The sequence below is a fragment of the Geotrypetes seraphini genome, chromosome 7, assembly GCF_902459505.1.
Source record: "Geotrypetes seraphini chromosome 7, aGeoSer1.1, whole genome shotgun sequence".
NCBI classification, from domain to species: Eukaryota; Metazoa; Chordata; class Amphibia; order Gymnophiona; family Dermophiidae; genus Geotrypetes; species Geotrypetes seraphini.
The window spans coordinates 164,730,276-164,749,742 of record NC_047090.1 but is presented as its reverse complement, the minus strand read 5'-3'; positions in this window follow the sequence as shown (position 1 = coordinate 164,749,742).

The window sequence follows — 19,467 nt, the reverse complement described above, 5'->3', positions numbered from 1 at the left end:
TTTATGTGAATATTTCTGGGGAAGGGGGTCCATAGCTTTCATCAGACAAAAGATGACTTGAGCTCCAACACTGTCACGTCTTCTCCAATCTTCCCAAGCGGCCTTGTTTCACCAATGTTTGATCATCAGCCTTGAAAAGTGCAGCCACGCTGAGACCAGCCCCCTCGCTTGTTGGGAAGATTGGAGAAGATGTGACAGCGTTGGAGCTCAAGTCGTCTTTTGTCAGCTAAGTCCTTGAACGTGCCTCCGGGTGACTTTGCCCTTTTCTAAACCTGAGCTGTTCTGTGAGGGAGGTTTTTTTTTGCCAGTGGAAGGATTTGTACCTTTTGGTTCTATACTGCTACATTAGTCTGAAGCTTTTTCTCCCTCTTTTTGGGTGCATGCTGGGTTTGAAGAGGGGGGTACCTCGGTCCCATGATCACACAACATTTTGAATCATTATATGAACATATTATATGGTTGTGCGTCCTCGTATAATTTGGTAGATCATGCCATATTACTTCCGATATTGAAGGCAACAGAGTTTATAACTGGTAGAGTTATAACTGGTTTTTGGGATTTTTGCAAAATAGGAACTATAGAGTAAAATTCCGAGGAGGAATATCAGAGAACTGGTCTAATCCTTGCTGAATGCCCCAGGCTAGAGAATGACACAGGGACAAATTTTTCCCCATCCCTGCGGGAACTCATTTTCCCATCCCGTCCCATCCCGGTGAGTTCTTTTTCCTGTTCCTACCCCATTCTTGCAAGCTCTGTCATCTGCACAAGCCTCAAACAGTTTAAAATCATAAGTGTCCAAAGCTTGTGAGGTTAAGGCAGAGCTTACAGGAATGGGGTAGAAACAGTGACAAAACTCGCAGGGACAGGGAATTGAGTTCCTATGGGGACAGGGAAAAATTTGTCCCCGTGTCATTCTCTACACTGCACCACTCTAGAAATCAAAATGTAGTAAAAGTGAACCAAGTAAAGGACAATCAAGCCATTGTGACATCACTGATGAGGTTGGCTCTTAGGCATTGGTGGAATGAGGCATTATGATGTCACAATACCAGCTCTAGTTATCAGAGGCTGAAACTTTTCACACTATTATTTATTCAGTTTTCTATACTGTTCTCTCAGGGGAGTTCAGAACGGTTTACATGAATTTATTCAGGTACTCAAGCATTTTCCCCTGTCTGTCCAGGCGGGTTCACAATCTATCTAATGTACCTGGGGCAATAGGGGGTATTAAGTGACTTGCCCATGGTCACAAGGAGCAGCTTGGGTTTGAACCCACATCCTCAGGGTGCTGAGGATGTAGCTTTAACCACTGTCCCACTCTAGAAAGCAAAGTGTAGTGAAAGTGAGCCAAGTAAAGGAAAATCAAGCCATTGTGACATCACTGATGAGGTTGGTTCTTAGGCATTGGTGGAATGAGGCATTATGATGTCACAATACCAACTCTGGTCTGGTTATCAAAGGCTGAACTTTTCACACTATTTATGCATTCATTTTTCTATACTGTTCTCCCAAGTAGATAATGACACAAAGATAAATTTTTTTCCCTTCCTGACGGGAACCCCTTTTTCCGTCCCATCCCGGCAAGTTCTTTTCCTGTCCCTGCCCCATTTCTGCAAGCTCCGTCCTCATCTGCACAAGCCTCTAACACTTAAAAATCAATGCTATAACCTACTCTTTAATTCCTTCCTTAAAATTATTGGGGGTCAAAGTGGACAGATGTTGCATCTTTCAATTGCAAGTTAATACATTGGTTCAAAAATCCTTTTTGATGACGCGAAACTTAAGAACTGTTCATAAATATTTTGAAGTGGCTCAGTTTCATCTCTTTGTCAGGCACTGATTCTGGGAATGTTGGATTATTGCAATATCCTGTATTTACCATGTTCGGCAGCTATGATAAAATAGCTAAAGGCTATACAAAATACGGTTTTACGAGTGATTTTTTTCGCTAAACAAATATGATCATATATCATCAGTTTATCTTAAAGTACATTGACTTCCTGTTCAAGCTTGAATTTTATTTAAATTTTACTGTTTATGATATAAAGTTCTATATGGATCTGCACCTACTTACCTGAAAGTTAGATTTGTTCGGACTGAATTGGTTAGATCAAAGAGAATCCAGAACCTTTTTACTTATCCTCCAATTAAGGGAACAAAGAGATTGAAGTTGTTAGAAGGATTATTGGCATTTCATGCAGCGCAATTGAATATAGAAGTTATTACTGAACTTTTCATAATCCCGGATTACAAAGTTTTCCAGAAGGAAATAAAAGCAATGTTATTGCGGAAATATGTTAACTTGTATTAAATTGAGGATTATTTAACTGTCATATTTATTATCTATGATGCCTACTGTATTATTTGTAACCTCTGGAAATATCCATTTTTTTGTTGTTTTTTTTTAGTTCAAACATTTTTATTGATTTTATCAATAAGTCCAATTTTATCTTAGAACACAGAAACATAGAACATGACGGCAGAAAAGGGCCACGGCCCATCTAGTCTGCCCACCCTAATGGCCCACCCCCTAACTACCTCCATGAAGAGATCCCACATGCCAATCCCATCTTTTCTTAAAATCTGGCACACTGCTGGCCTCAATTACCTGTTGTGGAAGATTATTCCAGCGGTCAACCACCCTTTCGGATTTGTAGGTATTTGGAGGGCTCAGAAAAAATAGTTAATGTCTTATTAATGAAATGACAATTTTGCATGAGGTAAAACTCTTTATAGTTTACAAATCTTTCCTTTTGGCTAAGTCTTAATAATAATATTGTCATTTATAGCTAAAGAGACATATGATCAAGAAACTGTTTTATTTTACTTTTGTGATTATGATAAACATACTGAGGGCCTCAAAATAGTACCTGGCGGGCCGCATATGGCCCCCGGGCTGCGAGTTTGAGACCACTGGTTTAGAAGGAACACAGTGTTCACAGTCTTTCGGCCTTTAATCCTGTGCTGACGAGGAATCTCATTCTTGGGACACCACTGCCCACAGGAAAGCAACACTGGCTGCTTCTACACTTCTCCCTCCGTATTCGCGGGGGATGCGGGCAGAACATAAAACGTGAATACTGAAAAACCACAAATAACTTTATGCATATTATTCGTGGTTTTTCGGTAAAATAGACCCCAAAAAGATAAACCGTGAATAACCCATGAATAACCCTGTAATTTGCTCCATATAATGCCAGGAGCAGCGATTTCCTCCAGGAACCACCGGGAGCAGCAATTTCCAATGTGAAACGCCAGGTTCAGTGACAAAAATTAGGGGGGCGGAGTCAGCAGCTGAAAAATCGAGAATAAGTGAATCCGCAGATACGGAAATCGTGGATATGGAGGGAGAAGTGTAATTCATTGAAGCAGAAGAAAAACAGTAGGGACACCTACTGGCCATAAATGGAAAGGATCTTGTCCCTCCTTATGCTTTAATCATTACACAGGCGAAGTTGTAAAGCCAGATGTATACTGTCTCCTCATAGGAGAAGTATATATTATTTCTTACTTTAAATTGTAGAGGGTGAAGATGATGATAAACATTGGTGAAAAAGAGATAGTCATGATGAGCGATGTTTTTTATGAGATTCTGTGAGAAGTTTCTTTTTTTAATTTAAAAATTTAAGCAGTATCAGGGCCTTAGTTCTGCAATGATGTATTTCTGATGAAAACTGCTTTCGGAGAGCACCCACAGTTCCCTTTTTAAAAAGAATGGCTTTGGGTTTTCTCAGAGCAGCCAGACTTGCTTTCAGTATGGAAAAAAAAAAAAAAGTCTGAATTCTCGTTAAGGGTAATGTGGATATTAATGTATCTGTGAGCTGGAGGCCAGCCAGCCGGAAAAGGAGACAAGAAGATGACAAAGAAGGGAAAGGTATGCGTGAGTTCACTTCACTGTGTTAGCACAAAGCGGTTTGCAAAATGAGACCAGCTGAATTAATTCAGAGGTTTTATTCTGCAAAAATCTCTTCTCTTCTTTCGTGTGTTGAACGGATCTAAGGAGGAACATTTGCAGCCTGTAGATTGCTGTGTCAAACTGGATTCAGAGCCAACCTTTCCCAATTCCCCAGAATACCAACCTTGCATTTTAATTTCTTATTTAATAAATGTTGGTAGGAAGTATGAATTCAGTGATGGCTTTGAGAGATGAAAGTGTTAGTTTTGTATGTCATGCCTTATATTTAAAAGCCAATGGGTATTTTTGCCTGAATATTGCTTAATACTTGAATGGAGAGAAATCTATACACATATGATCCGAGCCAGAAGTACTGACTGCAATTGTATCAAGATGCTCTTTTGGCTGCCAGAAGGTAAAATGAACAGAACAAGTATGGGACACCCTGCACTGTCCAGGGAGGGGCCTAAGATCTGACTTCTGAGCAAATCAGGACCTAAGGCTCCTCCCCATTCATCACATGGTACACTGGAGAGGGGAAGGCCTATCATTTTCAATGGGCAGACTTTGGACAAAGGTATGGGGGAGAGGGAGATTGAGGGGGAAGGAATTCGGTGGTGGGGATGGGGTTTGGGGGAACATCCAGTGACAGGAGGAAGTGAGCATCACTCCTGCCTTTTTTTCTGGGAGGAAGGTGGGAGGGTAGGGGATGGTTGGGGGGGGGTTGATGGCTCGGGGATTCAGAACTGAGTGGCATGGCGTGGGGTATTTGGCCAGGCAGGAGGGAGTAGGCATCTCTCCTGCTATTTTTGCTGCTTTATGTTTGAGGGGGGGAGGGGTCGTGGTGCCAGTTTGTGAGCGATTGATCTGTCGGGTTTGTATGCAGATGATTTGCAACTCCATGCAAATCATTTGCATGCAAACTTAGTAGTGCATCGATCGCTGGTCCACAATTGATTAGAGAATCGGCCAACAGCGATCCAGTCGGTATTAACAGATTTTAGTGCATCTAGCCCTTAATTAAACTAAACTAAAACTTAGTTTTATAGACCGAGTCATCAACCAAGAGGAGCTTGACTCGGTTAACAATAATGTAAAACATAATACATAAATTTGACAAGGAAGAGTAGACTGAAATAGTTAATTTCCAAAATGTTTAGCAAACAAAAGTTTTCAGAAACTTCTGGAATAAAGCAAACAAACCTAAGCTCTTAATGTAAGCAGTAAAGCATTCCAGAATTCGGTTAATTTAAAAGTAAAAGAATAACTAAGGGCTCCCCTGACTAAGGTGCGTTAGGGCCTTAACGCGCGCTAAATTGCCACGCGGTAGACCTTAATGCCAGCATTGAGCTGGCGTTATTCTAGAAGCATACCATACAGAATAGCATGTGGTAATTTCGTGCGTGCACTAAACGCTAGCGTACCTTAGTAAAAGAAGCCCTAAATCTCTTAAAAGTTCTATTTTTACCACAGAGAGGGAAATGTAAGTTTTTTAATTTCTGAGATGAGATGAGATCTATGAACATTCCAGTCTAAAGGAATCAAAGTGGCAAAAATGCCAACTAGGTTCTTAAATGCAATACAAATGTACTTAAATTGAATTCTGAGATACACTGGAAGCCAATATAATTCCTTGAGCAGAGGAGTTACGTGATCAAATTTACTCTTACCAAAAATAGGTTTAGCTGCAGTGTTCTGTATTAATTGAAGTCTCTGCAGACTGACCTTTGAAAGACCCAAATACACTGAATTGCAATAATCCAGCCTTGACAAAATAATTGATTGAATCAATACAGAGAAGTGTTGCTGATGAAAAGATGCTCTCACTCTTCTCAGAGCACAGAGGCTGAAAACACTTTTTTAATAAGCGATTTTAAATCATAAAAAAATTCTAAGGGCCTGATTTTATTATTTAATTTAACGCTTAGTGACGCCTAAGTCAACCATGCCTATTCTACGCCCCTAACCATGCCTACTTTTCAGGTAGGTGTTGGTAGGCATTTGTGAGCGACATTGCTGAAGGGTTAGAAGGTAAGGTTAACCTTTTTGCGGATGATACCAAGATTTGTAACAGAGTGGACACTCCGAAGGGAGTGGAAAACATGAAAAAGGATCTGCAAAAGTTAGAAGAATGGTCTAATGTCTGACAACTAAAATTCAATGCGAAGAAGTGTAGAGTGATGCATTTGGGGGGTAGAAATCCGAGGGAATTGTATATGCTGGGAGGTGATAGGCTGATAATCATTGACGGAGAGAGGGACCTTGGGGTGATTGTGTCTGAGGATCTAAAGGCATCTAAACAGTGTGATAAGGCAGTGGCTGTAACCAGAAGGATGCTAGCCTATATAGAAAGAGGAATAACCAGAAGAAGAAGGGAGGTGTTGATGCCCCTGTATAGGTCGTTGCTGAGGCCGCATTTGGAGTATTGTGTTCAATTTTGGAGGCCATATTGGGTGGAGGATATAAAAATTCTTGAAGTGGTCCAGAGGAAGACGAAGAAAATGGTAAGGGGTTTGAACCAAAAGAAGTATGAGCAGAGACTGGAAGACCTAAATATGTATACTCTGGAGGAGAGGAGGGACAGGGGAGATATGATACTGATGTTTAAATACTTGAAAGGTGTTAATATAGAACCAAATCTTTTCCAGAGAAGAGAAAATGGTAAAACTAGAAGGCATAATTTTAGGTTGCAGGGAGGAAGACTCAGGAGCAATGTTAGGAAATTATTTTTTACGGAGAGGGTGGTAGATGCCTGGAATGCCCTCCCAAGGGAAGTGGTGGAGAGGGAAATGGTGATAGAATTCAAAAAGTGTGCAATAAAGAGAGGATCTCTAATTAGAAAACGAAGGATGTAAATTAAAGAGCTAAGACTGGTATTGGACAGACTTGCACGGTCTGTGTCCTATATGTGATGATTTTGTGTAGGATTGGGCTGGGGAGGGCATCAATGAGAACTCCATTTACTTGGAACATAAGGATGCTACTGGCCAGACTTTATTGTAGATATCCTGCAAACAGGATGGTTGGATAGGCTGGAGTGAGCTTGGACGGCAACTTCAGCATTTGGAACCTTGGACAATACCAGGTGGACTTTACACTTACAGTCTTTGACCCAGAAAAATCAAAGAAGAGACAAGTTAATTTAATCATGTATTTGTAATGGGTTTACCTAATGGGCAGACTGGATGGACCGTTCAGGTCTTCATGTGCCGACATTTACTATGTTACCTGGCAGAAACCCAAAGAGTAGCAACATTCCAGAGCTTAGATTGTGATGTCATAATGCCTCATTCCACCAATGCCCAAGAATCAGCCTCAGCAGTGATGTCACAATGGCTTGATTAGGTGGCAACTTCAGCAGTTGGAACCTAGAACAATACCCAGAAATATCAAAGAAGAAACAAGTTAATTTAATCATGCAGTTTTAATGGGTATAACTAATGGGCAGACTGGATGGACCGTTCAGGTTTTTATCTGCCGATATTTATTTACTACTAGCTGATGCCCCGGCGTTACACGGGTATTTAATTATAGCAATAACACTGTAAATGGATTCAAATAAAGATACTTTATAGTGGTGAATGAAATTATTTTTTTTACAGCTTAATAAAAAGTACAATATTCAAATTATAATGTGAAATATTTGACAAAATGAATACAATACAACTAACGCAAAACGTGATTATAAACAACATTTTTAGTTTCACCTCCTGGAGCAAGAACATATAAATTCTTGGGTGAACCCACCCTTGAGCAAGCAACATAGAGTTGTGGGCCGCGAGACCCCCAGAACATATCACCCAGGTAGTGAGGGATCTGCATACCAAGTTTCGTTCAAATCGGTCAAGCCGTTTTTGAATTACTGTGAGAATGGCAGCTTTTTACATTTTTTCCATTGACATGAATGGGTGAAATCTGATTTTCTGTTTGTAGCTCCGCCCACGTGTGCAGGTGGGATGCGAGACCCCCAGAACATATCACCCCAGGTAGTGAGGGATCTGCATACCAAGTTTCGTTCAAATCGGTCAAGCCGTTTTTGAATAACAGTGAGAATGGCAGCTTTTTACATTTTTTCCATTGACATGAATGGGTGAAATCTGATTTACTGTTTGTAGCTCCGCCCACGTGTGCAGGTGGGCCGCGAGACCCCCAGAACATATCACCCCAGGTAGTGAGGGATCTGCATACCAAGTTTTGTTCAAATCGGTCAAGCCGTTTTTGAATAACTGTGAGAATGGCAGCTTTTTACATTTTTTCCATTGACATGAATGGGTGAAATCTGAATTTATGTTTGTAGCTCCGCCCACGTGTGCAGGTGGGCCGCGAGACCCCCAGAACAAATCACCCCAGGTAGTGAGGGATCTGCATACCAAGTTTCGTTCAAATCGGTCAAGCCGTTTTTGAATTACTGTGAGAATGGCAGCTTTTTACATTTTTTCCATTGACATGAATGGGTGAAATCAGATTTTATGTTTGTAGCTCCGCCCACGTGTGCAGGTGGGCAGCGAGACCCCCAGAACATATCACCCCAGGTAGTGAGGGATCTGCATACCAAGTTTCGTTCAAATCGATCAAGCCGTTTTTGCGTGATCGCGGCCCATACACACACACACATACATACACACATACATACCTCCGATTTTATATATATATATAGATGTTACTATGGAATGCACCTAGACTTAGGTGTCACTAGACGTCACATTGATATCCACATGTAACCTAAATTGATCATTAACCCTTTATTTGGCATTGTCGCTCAGAAGCAACATGTTTCTATGGCTCTTGGGGGAGATCTGATTCTCCAAATGCCTGTTACTTGGCACAGTTGCTCTCGCTCAACATCAAGTTACTTAAAGCAGCCGTTTTCACCATCTAATTAAAGACAACATTGTACAACATTTGGAGAATCACAACCTAATAAGGGCTAGTCAACACGGCTTTAGGAAAGGGAAGTCATGTTTGACAAATTTATTACAATTCTTTGAGAAAGTGAACAAACAAGTGGATAATGGAAATTCAGTGGACATAGTTTACTTGGACTTCCAGAAAGCGTTTGACAAGGTTCCACATGCAAAGCTTATGAAGAAACTACTAAGCCACGGTATAGGAGGTGAAGTGCATAGATGGATCGACAAGTGGTTGGAGAACAGAATGCAGAGGGTTAACATAAACGGGAAATTCTCGGAATGGGAGAGGGTGACTAGCGGCGTTCCCCAGGGCTCGGTTCTTGGGCCTATCTTGTTCAATATTTTTATAAACGATCTAGAAGATGAAACAACTTGCAATATAATAAAGTTTGCAGACGATACAAAACTATCTCGTGCGGTTGACTCTCAAAGGGACTGTGAGGAACTCCAGGAGGATTTGAACAAGCTAGAAGCATGGGCAACAAAGTGGCAGATGAATTTTAACATAAACAAATGCAAGGTGATGCATCTAGGGAAAAAAAAAACAAAGAACACGAGTATAAGATGTTGGGGGCGACATTAGCAAATTGCGAATAAGAAAAGGATTTGGGGACTGGTTATGGCCAGGGGAGTGGCTTAAGGAAGATGGCCGCGGGTGGCTGGAGCTAGACGCCACGGATGTTCCCGGACTGCTGTTACCTTGTAATGGTGAAACGAAAGTCCAAACTTCGGGTTTTTCCCGACGAATCTTTACCAACAGCAACGGGCCCGATGGACGCCTTTCTTCAGCGAGGGACGCCAACGCAGCCGGAGGCTTTCTCGGCTGGGAGAGACACGCTGGCTGAAGCGTTACAGCTCTCCCTCGAGGCAACATCCATAACCCCGGAAGAGCGGAGTCCTCCGAGTTGCCCGGGGGCGTTTGACCGGTCGATGGAAGAACTAAGTCCTCCGAGTTGTTCGGGGGCGTTTGACCAGGCGAAGGTGGAGGAAATGCCCCGGGGTGTTTACTCTCCAGACCTGCTGAGATCGGGAATCGGCCCAGCAGGAGGAGGGGTGAAGCCAAATCAACCATCTGTGCATTCGGAGGAGCTGGGACAGAAACTGCCTCAGGATTTCCTGACACTGACTTCATCGCCTGCTGAAGTTCCAGGTACTTTTTCTTTTTTTTTTTAGTTCAATATTTTTTATTGATTTTTTTTAAAAAAAAATATAGGGAACAGTTCAAGTACATGGTATCAAAATATAAAACAAAACATTTAGTATAACTAATATTCAGTTACATTGTGCAATGTAGAATTGAATCGTTTTAAAAGATCTAAAGTACTAGGACTGTTCATGAAAAATTAGTAAAAGGAAAGATAAGAGGAAAGAGAAATTGAAGGAAGAAAAAGAAGAGGAAGAAGAAGAAGAGAGGAGTGTCTATGAAATAGATTTAACATATGAGTCCAGGAATTTCCAGGGTGATTTACATTGTATCAAATTTTTGGAAAGTCGAATTATATTTTTCTTTTCATAAGCATAAGATTCAAATTTATGATACATGCTCAAAGAATTCCACCAGAAGGTATAGTTTAGTAATGAAGAGGACTTCCAATTTTTCAAGATGTGCATAAGGGCAGTCACAAACATTGCATCAATGAGTTTAGGAGTTCCAGGTACTTTTTCACCAGAGGTTCTGGGTGCTGAACTGATACCATTGCAGAGGCCCAAGGTTTTCAATATGGAGACAATTTGGGAAGCAATATCTAGTTTGCAAATCTCTTTGGGAACCCAAATGCAGCAGCTTACCACACGTTATACCTCTGTTGTGTCTGAAAATTTGGAAATGAAAAACAGGATATCCAGCGTTGAAAATAAAGTGGATGGACATGAAACTAGAATAAAAACAGTGGAGTCCCAGGCTTCGGTCTGGGTAAGAGATAGTGGAAACCTTAATTTTAAGGTAGAAATGTTGGAAAATATGACTAGAAGAAGTAATCTTCGGATTATCAATTTTCCAAAATTACCACTTATTTCAGCGCAGGATACGTTTAAAAAGTATTTGAAAGAAGTTTTGAAAGTTCCCGAAACCTCCTATCCGCCTCTCTCTAAAATATATTATTTACCAACTAGAACATCTGTTCAAAAACCAAACCAGCAGAATTTGTCTGCTGATAGTTTGGATTTGACAAATTTCCTGGAGAGGTCAGGTGAAGAGATACCGGCAACTGCTACGCTACTTGTACAATTTGCTATAGATGCTGACAGGGAATGGATGCTTAAATTGTTTTTTAAGTTTAAAGATGTACCATTCATGAATAAAATAGTGAGAATGTATCCAGACGTGTCACGAACGACCCAAAAGAGAAGAAAACAATTTCTAATTTTGAGACCAAGGGTTCTGCAATTAGGTGCGACGTTTGTACTCAGATTCCCCTGTAAATGTGTAATGACCTATCAAGGGAATAGATTTATTTTCTTTGAACCTCAGCAGTTGACAAAATTTATTTCTGCTAAAGAGCAAACTTAAAACTCCTGAGAGAAGTTCAGTCTCAACCTGCTCAAGCATAAGCCTTTTGGTTTTTGTTCTCTCCTGCTACCATCTTTAATTTCTTGTATTATTTGATAAAGAATTCAGCCATTGTAAAGCTTTCTCCCCCCTTAATTGAGGTCTAAAGAAACAAACCAGTAATAATTCACATTTGGGTTTAATGACTTTGCCGTATGAGAAAGAAAAATCTTGTTCTGTTTTCAATTGTATATTTTTATTATTACCTATTGTCTCATTTTAATGTATGTACTGAGTTGTAGTATTTTCTTGTTTTGACTAATATTATGTCAATACTATAAAATGAAAATAAAGAATTTTTAAAAAAGAAAGGGATTTGGGGGTACTGATTGACAGAACCCTAAAGCCTTCGGCTCAATGCGCGGCAGCGGCGAAGAAAGCTAATAGGATGTTGGGTATGATTAAGAAGGGGATCACGAGTAGATTGGAAGAAGTAATAATGCCACTTTATAGAGCAATGGTCAGACCGCAATTGGAATACTGTGTACAACACTGGTCTCCATACCTCAAGAAGGATATAATTCTACTGGAAAGGGTACAGAGGAGAGCTACGAAACTTGTCAAGGGATTGGAGAAATTGAGCTACAAAGAGCGCCTTAGGAAATTGGGATTGTTTACCCTCGAGCAGAGAAGACTGAGAGGGGATTTAATAGAGACTTTTAAAATAGTAAAGGGATTTGATAAAATTGACCAAGAAGAAGCATTACTAACTTTTTCAGATGTGACACGGACAAGAGGTCATAGACTGAAACTGAGTGGCAGCAGGTTCAGGACGGATATCAGGAAGTACTTTTTCACACAGCGCGTGGTGGGAATTTGGAATGCTCTCCCGGAGGATGTTGTGACAGAGATTACTGTTCTGGGATTCAAGCGCAAGTTGGATGCACACCTTCTTGCAAATCATATTGAGGGCTATGGTATATCTGGGTCTCCATTCGGCAGGACCTAAAGGGGCCGCCGCGTGTGCGGATCACCTGACTGGATGGACCTCGGTCTGATCCGGTGAAGGCTTTTCTTATGTTCTTATCTGCCAATTTAAGGGTTAAAATAACAACATTTTTAAAAAATTCATTTTCTAATGGCACGGTCAATCACCACGCCATTAGAAACAATTAAGAAGCACATGGAACTAAAAACCGGTGCTAAAAACCATGCTACTGTTTTGGAAAAATTCTGGGTTTTATTCTGGATTCTTCGCTCTCATTAACTAATCAAATTAATCATGTTACTAAAAAATGCTTTTTCAGTGTAAAGATGCCATTATTTTATCTCAGTTGGACGATGGCAACTCGCTTTATGCTTCTTTAAGTAAGTGTAATTTGAGGAGGCTACAACTTATCCAGAATACGGCGGCCAAACTGATATACGGTAAACCTAAATATGATCATATCACACCTTTACTGAGATCCCTTCACTGGCTTCCTGTTTCCTGGAGGATCCAATTTAAATGTGCAACTGTAATTTTCAAAATCTTAAATGGTATTTTTTCTCCTTTGATTCTGTCTCATTTAATTCACAAGAAATCTCTAATTCTAGGAGCTCTCAGAAATTTAAACTTGGCTTTCCCGCTGTTAAAGGAATAAAAACTATGGCCATTTAATTTTTTAGTCGTAAAAGTTTGGAATGACCTTCCTTCTATAATTGGAGTTCTCTCTCATCTACCCACTTTTCATAAAGTACTGAAGACATATTTATTTCAGAAATTTATTAATGATCCTTCTTTTTCAAATAATCAATCATAAGAGAAAACTCTGGCCTAAAAGATATATATATAGGGCTAGATTCACTAAGCCCACCAATCAACTTCCAACCACTTAGCAATCCCTTTACAACCCGATTTCCCTCCAATGCGATTCATTAATCTCTGACCCGACCATCCTCCGATCCACGCATGCAAATGAGGGGGAACGGCATTCAAATGTAGGCAGGAAGCAATTCACTAAAACAAAAAAGCAACACTGATTGGGCTGGCCAATCCAAAAATAAGTGACTGCTGAGGACCAGTCGCTGAGGTCCTTTCCGACTGCCCTGCCTTCTGCCACCTTGCTCTCTGCCCCGATTCTCTGCTCTTAGCCCCGAATCTCCTGCCTGCCTCGAATGAATCTTCTGCTCTCACCCCGAATCTCTCCTGCCACCCTGACTCTCCTGCCCTTCCCTGCACTGCAAGCCCGTGGTTTTAACCTGCAGGCTTAAAGCAGGTTACAACCACAGGCTCAAAAAAAAGTTAAAAGTTTTTAAAAAAATTGTCTGCAAGGCTCGGAGGACCACCACATGCGCAGACCATCTACAGATGGTCTGTGCATGCATTGGGATTGCTATAGAGCGATTTATTTATTCATTTTTATAGCCTGTTCTCACCATAAGCCCAGAACGGGTTACAATAAAATAAAATTAGTTATTTAGAACTTCCCTAAGGCGGTTGGAGGAGTGATTCCGATCGCCCTCATTTGCATGGGGATGATTCGTGAATCGCCCCTGGACATGGACATGGACTGGATCCCTCAATGATCCGATCCGTGCCCTTAGTGAATCTAGCCCATTGTTTCTGTTCTAATCTCCTGTATAATTTTATTAATATTTTGTTAACTGAGTCGAACCCTCCTGTTGGGATGAATCGGTATAAAAAATATTAGATTAGATTAAAAGGGGGGAGGGGTAAGTTTGGCATCACTAGGTGTCTGTGATTAGGGCGTCTAGCGGCATCTAGCCTTGGCACCATTTATAGAATCAGACTCTGCGTGCCTCTTTAATTTTAGGTTTTTTTCCAAAGTCTTTCAGCTTCCCTGCTCTGACACATAAGTAGATGCAGGCCTTGATGACACCGGGGCTGTTTACAAGAAGTGAGCCATTAAAAAAATTGCAGAAGGCCGTTTATATCTAAAACAGTTTGCAGGACAGAATCCCAGCACTGGGCTTGGTCATCTAAAGTAAGAGAAAAACCATTTGCAGGAAATTGAGTGACTAATGGAGGTAAGGAGGATAAATCCAGAAGATACTTGTGCAAGTTTAGAAAAAGAAATCAAAGTGAAAAGAAATGAAACAATAATCAGACCAAGATATTGGAGATGGAAACTCGTCGAAGCAACCAAAGGAAAAAGACTGTGTAATTAACAGGGTTTTTTTTGGATGCTTTTGGAATTGCCAAGTAACATCTGTTGGCGTGGGCAGGACGAAATTAAGCCATTGGCAAATTTTGCTCATACTTTGTGTTTACATGTTTGGGGGGGAGGGTGATTTGCTCAGGTCTCAGGAGGTTAGGAATGCCAACTCTCTGGCTTTATTCAACAAATTCCGTATAATTGGAAAAATTGGAGTAGATTAAATTATTATTTTTGGTGGAGTTCCTTATATCATGTTTATAAAAAAGGAGAGATTTATTGCAATACAGCGAGGATGTTTCAGGAATTTTCAAGATGTGTGGGAGCCATTAACAAAGTATTGTACTGATTAGATGACAACTTTTCCCTTAAATTTACAAGTTCAATTGTGAGAGTGGGGGGAGGGGAGGTAATTTTATTGTTACTTAACATAATTTTTAATGAAAAAAGGACGCATGGTCCAACCTTGCCCCGCCCTGCCCCCCACATAAACCTTCTCTCTTCTTCCCCACTATTACTATTTATCACTTATATAGCACTGAAAGGTACATTTTGATATTTAATGGACAGTCCCTGCTCAGAAGAGCTTACAATCTAACTTGGGCCGTGTCTGAAGGGCCTCCAAGCATGTGTGGATGCCGTGCGATTGACATCACACACAAGCGCGCATGCGTGTGACATCATTGTATTGCATCTGCACATGCTCGAAGACCCTCCAGCTGTGGCCCCGAGCTCGGAGTCTTCCAAAAGCCGGGCAAACTGGGTTTTGGAAAAAGAGGACGTGTCAAGATTTTCACGGACATCTGGTAGCTCTAGTTCAGGGATCTCAAAGTACCTCCTTGAGGACTGCAATCCAGTCAGGTTTTCAGGATTTCCCCAATGAATATGCATGAGATCTATGTGCATGCACTGCTTTCACTGCATATTCATTGGGGAAATCCAGAAAACCTGACTGGATTGCGGCCCTCAAGGAGGGACTTTGTCACCCTTGCTCTAGTTTAAACTCTCTGTCTGCAGTTCTCTAGAGCAGTGGTTCCCAACCATGTCCCAGAGGACCACCAGCCAGTTGGGTTTTCGGGATAGCCCTAATGGAATATGCATGAAAGAGATTTGCATATAATGGAGGTGACAGGTATGCAATTTGCATATTCATTAGGGCTATCCTGAAAACCTGACTGGCTGGTGGTCCTCCACCGCAACCTAATCGCCAACTTAGGGACCCCTGATGATGTATTGATCAAAACACGGTCCGTGTTGGGTCCCTTTACCTGTAAAAAGGTGGTCCATTTGTACCAACAATTGTTTATTGACAAACACTGCCTGCATCTTGTACAGTGGTCTACAGTTTTCTCTTTTTTTGTCTAAGCCAGAGCCTCACCTGATCTAAAGGTTGAGCCAGCCCTGCTTCCCCTATCATCTCCTCTCCTGATCGTAGACACACAGAAAGCGTACACATACATGCCCTTGCACACAAACACACATACTCATGTACAGATGCATAGAAACATGCAGAAAAGTTGGAAAGAATCCCACGAACCATGCTCTGCATGTTTTGCCCACTTGTTTCAATTGTAAGCTTCTTAGGGCAGCCCTTATGGACTGAGAAGTAAGATATACTGCAAATGTAATATAACTGAGACCTTATTGCAGAAAATTACACACATAATTTCCAGTTAGCCTGCACTACCTCAAAAACTCCTCGAGTTGTCAAATGTGCAACCCCATTTCAGGTCTTAATTCATTGAGTTGCAGTGTACTCCAGCTCTAGACTCCCTCCTTATTTGGCATAGTGAGAAATTACAGTTGCTCGTATCTTAATTTGTTACCTTATATCTAAAATGTAATCCAGAGCTCAGGATATCCTGCGGTGAGGACACTCAAGAGACGATTTACTACTGTAAGCTTAGCCCAGAATGCTAAAAAGCCTCAGTAAATCAGTCCCTGGTACTTTCAAATGATCCTAAATTAGATGATAATGAAAACAGGGCAAACTGCTCATTGTTCTTCATGGTATGTTAAAAGTTCTGTTATAATTTCATTTGAATTCGTGCGATCAAATTATTCTTCGGAAATTGTGTTTTTCCCAAGTCACCCAGACCAAGGGCCTCTTCTATCAAACTGCGCTAGCAGTTTTTAGCGCAGAGAGCCGCGCTGCATGGCCCGCGCTGCTCCCAACGCTCATAGGAACTCTATGAGCTTCGGGAGCAGCGCAGGTCATTCAGCGCGGCTCCCCACGCTAGAAACTGCTAACGCAGTTTAATGGAAGAAGCCCCAAGTTTCTTTCAGTTTTATTTGTTTTTATTAAAGGAATTACCTTTTTCAGCATCTTCTAAAATATAAGTCATACATTACAATGACTTTAGTCCATAAACCCCCCTTTTTTTACAAAGCCGCATTAGGCTTTTATCGCCGGCCACAGTGGTATTAGCTCCGACGCTCATAGGAATTCTATGCGCATCGGAGTTAACACCACTGCAGCTGTCGATAAAGCCTAAAGCAGCTTCGTAAAAGGGAGGAATAGTTAATAATCATGCTATAACTATATAGGCCAATGTAGAGCTACTGTGGTCAGCTTTTTTTTTCTTTTTTCTTTAACATAGCAGTGACAGGACCTGAAGCCAGCAACGGCAATGAATTGTGAATGCTGCTGCTGCTGCTGCCCAATGAAGTTCAAGGAGGAAAGGGGGCAAAGGGGGAGAGAATGGCTTGGACGGAAGAAGAGATGGCAGGGCATGGAAGGAGGAAGGTATGCCAGACCAAGGGAAGGAAGGGGGAAAGGAAGGAGGAGATGCCATATGGAACAGCGAGAGAGAGAGGGCAGACACTGGATGAGAAGACAGGGCAGTGAATGGAAGGGGCAAGACAGAGGGTGAACAGTAGATGGAAGGGGTAGAGAGAGGGAGACAAACACTGAATGGAAGTGTGGAGGACAGGGGAAGCAGCCGTTGGAAGGAAATGGGAGGAGAAAGAAAAAAGGCCACATGCAGGATTGAGGGAAGATTATAGAGTTAGAAATAAAGATAGACAGACAGGGAGCCAGGGAGAGACACAGACAGAAAGAATGAAAGCGTCCAAGGAGAGAGAGACAAATAAAAAATACAAACAAAAAAAACCAAAAACAAACAGACAGACATCTACTCTAGCACCCGTTAATGTAACGGGCTAAAACACTAGTATTGAGATATTCAGCGCCACCATCAATCAAGCCGTTGTGACATCACTGATGAGATTGGCTCTTAGGCGTTGGTGGAATTAGCCTTATGACATCATAATCTCAGTTCTGGAATGTTGCTGCTATTTGGATTTCTGCCAGGTATTTGGGACCTGAGTTGGCCACTGCTGGAAACAGTGGGTTATTTTAAGAGCAGTTGTTTTTGCTTTGTAATGTTTATTCTTAAGCTTTTTCTGTTTGTATTTTGTAAACCACCAATTTGTAGACGGTATATGTGTTTTTAAAATAAATAAATACCGATTAGTGTCATGCTGAATGAAGATATCCATTCAGTTCCCTTAGGCTTCTTCACATTTAGAATGCCCTAATCAACAGCACAGGTTTGTAAAAGAAGCCCTTTGAATATGAATCCACCAGTAGATATTGGGGGAAAGAAAAGGAGCTAAAGAGAGGATGGTTGCTTTAGAATGGAATAATAAAGAAGATAAAAATATTATACAAAATGATAATAAAAGCAAGGACACTGACATAGATCTAAGAGGACTTTTTAGTAAAGCTTGAGCATGCTAATTACATTACAGATGTCTATTCCGCCATTACCTTGTGGTTCAAGGCGGATTACATAAGAATTTAAGGAATAGTCTGAACATTTTCTAATTTGCTAAGGAGTAGATAGTATTTCAGGTGAAGTTTGTGACGTTTGCTTGTTATATTGGTTTTATGTATTTTTTTTGAAGAGTAGGGTTTTTGTTTCTTTTTTGAAGATTTTGTAGTCTGTGGTCCAGATCAGTAGATTGGTGATTTGTCTGTCCAGTTTCGCTGCTCTGGTGGCCAGTTTTCTTCGTTTGACATTTTGTTTGACTAATGGACATTAGTGTGCATTAATGGTACACTCCTGTTTTATACCTATGAATGTAGGGGGAAATTCATCAAGAAGTGCTAACCAATTTACTGTGCACTAAGGCCCAGATTCGCTATACAGCGCCACTGTTGGTGGCCACCAATCGCGCAATGACGCCATTTAGAGAATCGCACCTCTGGCAAAGTAGGCACCAGAAATGTAGGCCATGGTTTTCAAGGCCTAATATTTCCAGCGCCTACTTTTGATGTGAATCGCACCTACGGAGACGCCTGACACCACTTCCGGTATTAGCCACTGCATTGTTTGGGGGGGAGGAAGGGAACCAGGAGCTCCACCCTAGTGCATGACCTCTCAGCAGCTCCTGAGTTCCCCACCTACCTCCTCTCGGCACTATAGGGCTCCTTTTACTAAGGCGCACGTGTTTTTAGCGCACGTACAAAATTACGGCGCGCTAAACCGCACGGTACGCTTCTAGAATAACGCCAGCTCAATGCTGGCATTAAGGTCTAGCGTGCACAGCAATTTAGCGTGTGCTATTCCATGCGTTAAGGCCCTAACGCACCTTAGTAAAAGGAGCCCATAGTTTTAAATCTTTGGGTAGCCGCCGCGCAGCGTCCACGAGCAGAATGAAAGGTTCCGGGGCAGGCCTGCGGTTTGACGGTGTGCACTGGCTGTCCAAAGATTTAGAGACCATAACACCGGGAGATGGGAGGGTGGGCAGGCAACAACTGTCGACTGAAAAATTATGGGGAGATCATGGCCCCTATAGCCTCCCTCATTCCAACGCCTATGTTGGATGCAATTCTGGTGTCTTTTTTTTTTGTTTTTTTAGGTACCATTAGGAAATCTCTTTGAAAAGAACTCTTAAACGGCATTTCCCTCTTAACTTAGGCACCAGGAAGGGGCAGGCCACAGGAAAGATGCTTCTGGCCAGCCAACATTTTAAAGTAGGGGGGGTGGGTGGGTTTCAAGGGGGCTGGGA